Source organism: Cervus canadensis, chromosome 13, assembly GCF_019320065.1.
Source record: "Cervus canadensis isolate Bull #8, Minnesota chromosome 13, ASM1932006v1, whole genome shotgun sequence".
NCBI lineage: Eukaryota > Metazoa > Chordata > Mammalia > Artiodactyla > Cervidae > Cervus > Cervus canadensis.
Genome location: NC_057398.1, coordinates 35,746,311 through 35,752,372, shown reverse-complemented (window position 1 = coordinate 35,752,372; position 6,062 = coordinate 35,746,311).

The following is a 6,062-nucleotide window of genomic DNA, read 5'->3' as shown; positions in this document are numbered from 1 at the left end:
TGTTCCCAGGAGTATACATCTTTCCCAATGAAACATCTGAGGTTCACAACCTCATTCTTACCAGGCCAGGACCACTCCAGGGCTGTCCAAAGCCAGAAGAGAAATGGACATTTCAGAGAGAAATATCTGATGGCAGATTCTGATGTTTCCGAACACCTGTCCCAACCTTGATTTTGCCTGTGTGCAATTTAAACACTACTTGATAATCTCCAGAGCTGGTTGTAAGAAACAGTCAGGTGAAGAATGGCTTTGCATCATCCAAAAGAACTCTTCGTTGAATACCTATTTTCTGTGCGTGCATGCTAAGTTGCTTCAGTCATGTCTGACTCTTTACAACCCCATGGACTGTAGCCCACCAGGCTTCTCTGTCCATGGGATTTTTCATGGCAAGAATACAGGAGTGGGTTGCCATGCCCTTCTCCAGGGAATCTTCCCCACCCAGGGACCAAATCTGCTTCTCTTGCTTCTGCATTGCAGGCAGATTCTTTATGACTTAAACTGCCCTCAGGAAAGCCCTATGTATTTGCTGACAACCAATCAAATCATGCTTTGTAATATGCAAGACAGGAGGCCTATCAAGTGTTCAGATGCACTTCACACATTGTTATCTCTGATCTCAACAACAGCATCCCAAGAAAAATCTTATCATGCCCACTTAACTGATAAGAAAACTGAGACTCAGGAAGGTTGAATCATTTTGAGGGGCCACACACTCAGTGTCTGCTTTCAGATCCTCGATTCTTTGCCCATGCCACATTGTTTATGTCCCAGTCTGAGACCAAGTTTCACTTTCCTGTAACCCAATGCACTTCATTTTAGAGACCAGACTATAAGACTTATCCCTCCTCTTTTGCCTGGAGTACCAGGAAGCTCAGGCTAACTGTAGCATCAAGTACACGGCCCCTCAAGTTCCCAGTAGACTTCTGCCTTCCTCTCTACAGTTTCTGATCTCTCTTTCTCACTTTATTTTTAACTGTTGTCATGTGTGTTTTGGAGGAAGCTACTTCAAGTTCCTTTTGAATCGTAAGTGAAATGGACCAGCTATGGTGGAGCATTTATTTATAGCAGTCCTAGAAGAAAAGCGGCACCTGGGCTGTGAGGAAGGCAACACGTGTTACTCACGTGACCTCCTGACTGGGAAATCCTCTGGCCCCATTTTATGGAAGGGAAGGGAGATCTCAGGTATTGAGGGGAGCCAGTCAGTGGAGAAGATGGACCGGAGGCCCCCTGGGGGGCACTCAGAAGAGCACGCACAGCTCTCCAGACCCGTTTCCTTCTGCGCCTGCTACCCTCTTCCTGCAGAACTTCCCCTGCAGCAGCCATCCAGCCTCCGTGGTTTCTCACGGATGCAGTGAGCATCTTTGCTCTGTTCAACCTTGAGTGCTTACCACCGCCACCCACACATGCCCACAAGTAGGGTTAACTCAGGGCAGCCAGAGCCAAGTTGAACACCTCACTGCAGGGGTACAAGTGAGGAGCCCACTTCCTCAGCGCCTCCACGAGAGGGTCCAGACACTCACCTCCATGACCTGTCTTGGCACAAAGCCTGGTTTGCTGAGAGGCCTTTCCTTCCAGGCAGAGCAAAATTATCCAACTCAAACCCTTGCCCATTTGCCCGGGTGTGGTGAAGGAAAGTGTGGTGAAGATTCACAATTAAGAGCACCTTCCCTGCAGCCAAAGTGCCTGGCATTGCCCCTGTGGAGCTGTGTGGTCTCAGATGAGTGACTTAACCTCTCTGTGCCTCCATTTCCTCATCTGAAAAACAAGGACACTGATAATGGCTTCCAACATTGAGAATTGTTGTTAGGTTAATACACATAAAATGCTATGAGTACCCAACAGAGTGAACCCCAAGAAAATGTTAGTTATTGAGTTATTCCAAAACAGAATCTTCGTGCTTTGTGGGACTGGATATTTCTGCTCTAGGGCAGTATTTTTCAAAAGCAGCAACCACAGGTTGTGACATACTAACGTGGTAATGTACTGGGAATCCATTCAGTAGGTCGAAATGAAACAGAATAGGGCTTCCCTGGTGGCTCAATGGTAAATAAAGAATCTTCCCACCATTGCAGGAAGGTATCACATGCCGGCCTTGGAGCACCTAAGCCACAACTACTGAGCCTGTGCTTCCTGGAGCCACAACTACTGAGCCCATGTGCTGCAACTACTGAAGCCCTTTCGCCCTAGAGCCCGTGCTCCACAACAAGAGAAGCCACCACAATGAGAAGCCCATGCACTGCAACTAGAGAGTAGGCCCTGCTCACCGAAACTAGAGAAAAGCCCAAACAGTAATGAAGACCCAGCACAATTGAAAATAAATAAATAAATAAAATCTATCTGATTATATTCCACACAGTAAGGGTGATATCCCTGCCTGAGGCTTTGTGTCTCGTTGATTGGTGTGTGTGAGCATACATTAAGTCAAGATGTAAGATGTATTCTCACTGCAGGTCCCAGTCAACACAACTGGAAAGGTGCTACTTTCTGCAGACAACAACATAATGGTGGTAGTGATACAAGGACACCACAAATGAGTAGAAAATTAGGCCAAGGTCAGACTTGATTCCTGGAAAGTCTGAGTTCTTTAAAAATATGTTTATTTATTTGGCTGTGCTGGGTCTTAGTTGAAGCATGTGGGTTCTAGGGTTAGGATTAGGCCTAGGGATTGAACCCAGGCCCCCTGCCTTGGGAACACGAAGTCTTAGCCAATGGATCACCAAGGAGGCCCCTGCAAAGTCTGACTTTTGAGGACACAGGCTCCAGCCAGTGCAGGGAGGCAGTCAGGTGGGAAGGAGAAGAGAAGTCTCGGCTCCAGGCTATGCCTGCGGTCCGGGGAATGACATGGAGGTCACCCCCAAAGGTGGATGGTCTGTGCCCCTGCACTTCATCTCATTGTGCTCATGGGGTTCTCAAGGTAAGAATACTGAAATGGTTTGCCATTCCCTTCTCCAGTGGACCACGTTTTGTCACGCTCTGACTAGCAGCGACCTGCCCTTCAGTCGCTCCACGTAGCCTGATGACATGCCTGGTGCCTTTGTTGTCTCTTGAGAGTCCCTTGGACTGCAAAGAGATCAAACCAGTTCATCCTAAAGGAAATCAACCCTGAACATTCATTGGAAGGACTGATGCTGAAGCTGAAGCTCCTTGGCCACCTGATGTGAAGAGCTGACTCATTGGAAAAGACCCTGATGCTGGGAAAGATTGAAAGCAGCAGGAGAAGGAGGCCGCAGAAGATGAGGTGGTTGGATGGCATCACCAACACAATGAACATGAGTTTGAGCAAACTCAGGGAGATAGTGAATGATAGGGAAGCCTGGTGTGCTGCAGTTCATGGGGTTGCAAAGAGTTGGACATGACTTAGCGACTGAACAACAGCTTTATCTGAGGTCAAACTAGACTGGAGGGTCCAGAAAGTGAAAGTTGTTCAGTTGTGTCTGACTCTTTGCGACCCCATGGACTGTATAGTCCATGGAATTCTCCAGGCCAGAATACTGGAGTAGGTAGCCTTTCCCTTCTCCAGGGGATCTTCCTAACCCAGGGATCAAACCCAGGTCTCCCACATTGCAGGCGGATTCTTTACCAGCTGAGCCACAAGGGAAGCCCAAGAATACTGGTGTGGGTAGCCTATCCCTTCTCCAGCAGATCTTCCTGACCCAGGAATTGAACCAGGGTCTCCTGCACTGCAGATGGATTCTTCACCAACTGAGTTATCAGGGAAGCCAGAAAGACCCAGGGAAAAAAAGCTCAGAGGTGTCCTGGGTGAACCTGTGGGGCCAAGGCTTAACTGATGGAGAATGAGTTTTTGTGCCCACCTGGATGGGATCTCCAAACAGAAATCAAGTTATCTTTTTTTGTAAAATACACTCAAAACCCAGGCTGCCTGGGTTTAAATCCTGGCCACGCAACTTTGGGGTAGTCAATTCGGTTCCTCCTGACCCCATGCTGGGGAGGGTTCCCTGAGTGGGTGGTTCTGCCTTGGTACAGTCAATATTTCAGAAACAGCAGTTGGCTTTATTTCTTTATTTAGCTGCATTGGGTCTTAGTTGCAGAGTGCCGCATCTTTGATGCACCATGCAGGAGTTTTCCTGGTGGCATACAGGATTCTTCAGCTGTGGTGCTCGGGCTTAGCTTCTCTGCAGCATGTGGGATCTTAGTTCCCCAACCAGGGATTGAACCTGCATCCCCTGCGTTGCAAGGCGGATTCCTAACCATTGGACCACCAAGGAAGTCCCAGAAAGAGCAGGTGAGTTTAAAAAAAATCCTCTAAGTGTTAGTTGCTCAGTCATGTCCGACTCTTTTCAACCCCATGGATGTCAATGGACTGTAGCCCTCCAGGCTCCTCTATGCATGGGATTTCCCAGTCAAGAATGTTGGAGTGGGTTGCCACTCCCTTCTCCAGGGGATCTTCCAGATCCAGAGATGGAATCCGAGTCTCCTGTGTCTCCTGCATTGCAGACAGATTTTTAACCATTTGAGCCACCAGCTTTTCCTATTCCAAGGTCTGGGGGAAATATGGAAAGGGGATGGTGGGGAGCAGCAGGGTCTGGGGTCATGAGGCTAGATCCAAGCCTGATTCTCCGTACACTGAGGGTGACCCAGGCTTTGCAACACTGATTCATTTGGCAAGTTCTGGGCTCTGGGAGACAGCACAGTATGAGCCAGAGACCTGCCCTTCTGGGGCTTACATGCCAGTGAGAAGAGAAACTATAAAGAATGAAAATCGGATACAGTGTCCTGAAGTAGTAAATGGTGCAAAGAAATATTCAGCAAGTTAGGAGGGGAGAGGGGTTGGGGAGAGGATACTGGAGGTCAGGACCTTCCAGCGGAGGGAGGATCTGAATGAGGTGAGGGGAGAGCCCTGCTCAGCCTGTGCTCAGCTGTGTCCAACTCTCTGCAACCCCATGGACTGTAGCCCACGAGGCTCCTCTGTCCTTGGGATTTTTCAGGCAAGGATACTGGGGTGGGTTGCCGTGCCCTCTTCCAGGGGATCTTCCCGACCCAAGGATAAAACACAGGTCTCCTGTGTCTCCTGCATTGGAAGCCGATTCTTTACCGGCTGAGCCACCAGGGAAACTCCGTCTGAAGGAAGAGCATTCCCAACGGAGGGAACGGCCAGCGGAAGCAACAGCATGCTGGAAAACCAGAAAGGAGGCTAGGGAGGCTGGAGGTGGGGTGGATGCGAACAGCAGAGTGGAGGATCCAGGAGGGGCAGCGGGTTTTTTGGGCTTTGGCTGAAAGAGTGATGAGAAGCAGAGGGAGGGCTCTAAGCTGGGCTGGGAGGAGTGGGTTGTGATTTACATGTGATTTACACATTTACAATATGTGCTTATACACGTTCTTGGTCTGCCATCTCTTAAGTTGTAGAAACTTTAACCCCCAGGAAGCAGTGAGCACACCCCCAGCACCCAGATCTGGGTCTCTAATCCCACAGTCCTTGATAAAAGGAACCAATGCTCTTTGGAGAAATGGCTGATTCTTTGATGGGGGCAGGAAATAGACAAGATGAGCCTGGAGGTCTTACAGTGCTGGAAAAAAAAAGAACACCACAAAACAACAAAACAAAATACCACAGTGATGGGGCCAGTCCATGGTACACGATAGTGAACTGAACAGGTTTCCAGTGGCCAATGAGGGGACAGTTTGAGCAACCAAATAAACTAGTATTGGATTAGAGCCAAAGGTACAAAATCTGTACCCAGCTTTTCCTCTATGGACATATTATAGGATGCTAATAGTCAGCCATGAGACCATAGCCCTCAAGGAACTCTCCTGCAGGGCTACAATCATTTGCCTGGAGGGTTGCCACCTTAAAATTTTAATTCATATCTCCCATGCTACTGATATAGCCATAAACTTCTAAGAAACAAATGAATACATCTATAAAAATAAATCTGGGAAGAGAAATTAGCAAATTAATTTAAAAACTAATCACAATAAGCAGGAAAGATTGAGAATTTAATTTTTTTGAGAATTTAAATTTTTTGAAGGCAGAGATCTTTTTTAAAAAAATTTTATTTGTTTGTTTTGCTACACTGGGTCTTAGTTGTGGTATCTGGGATCTA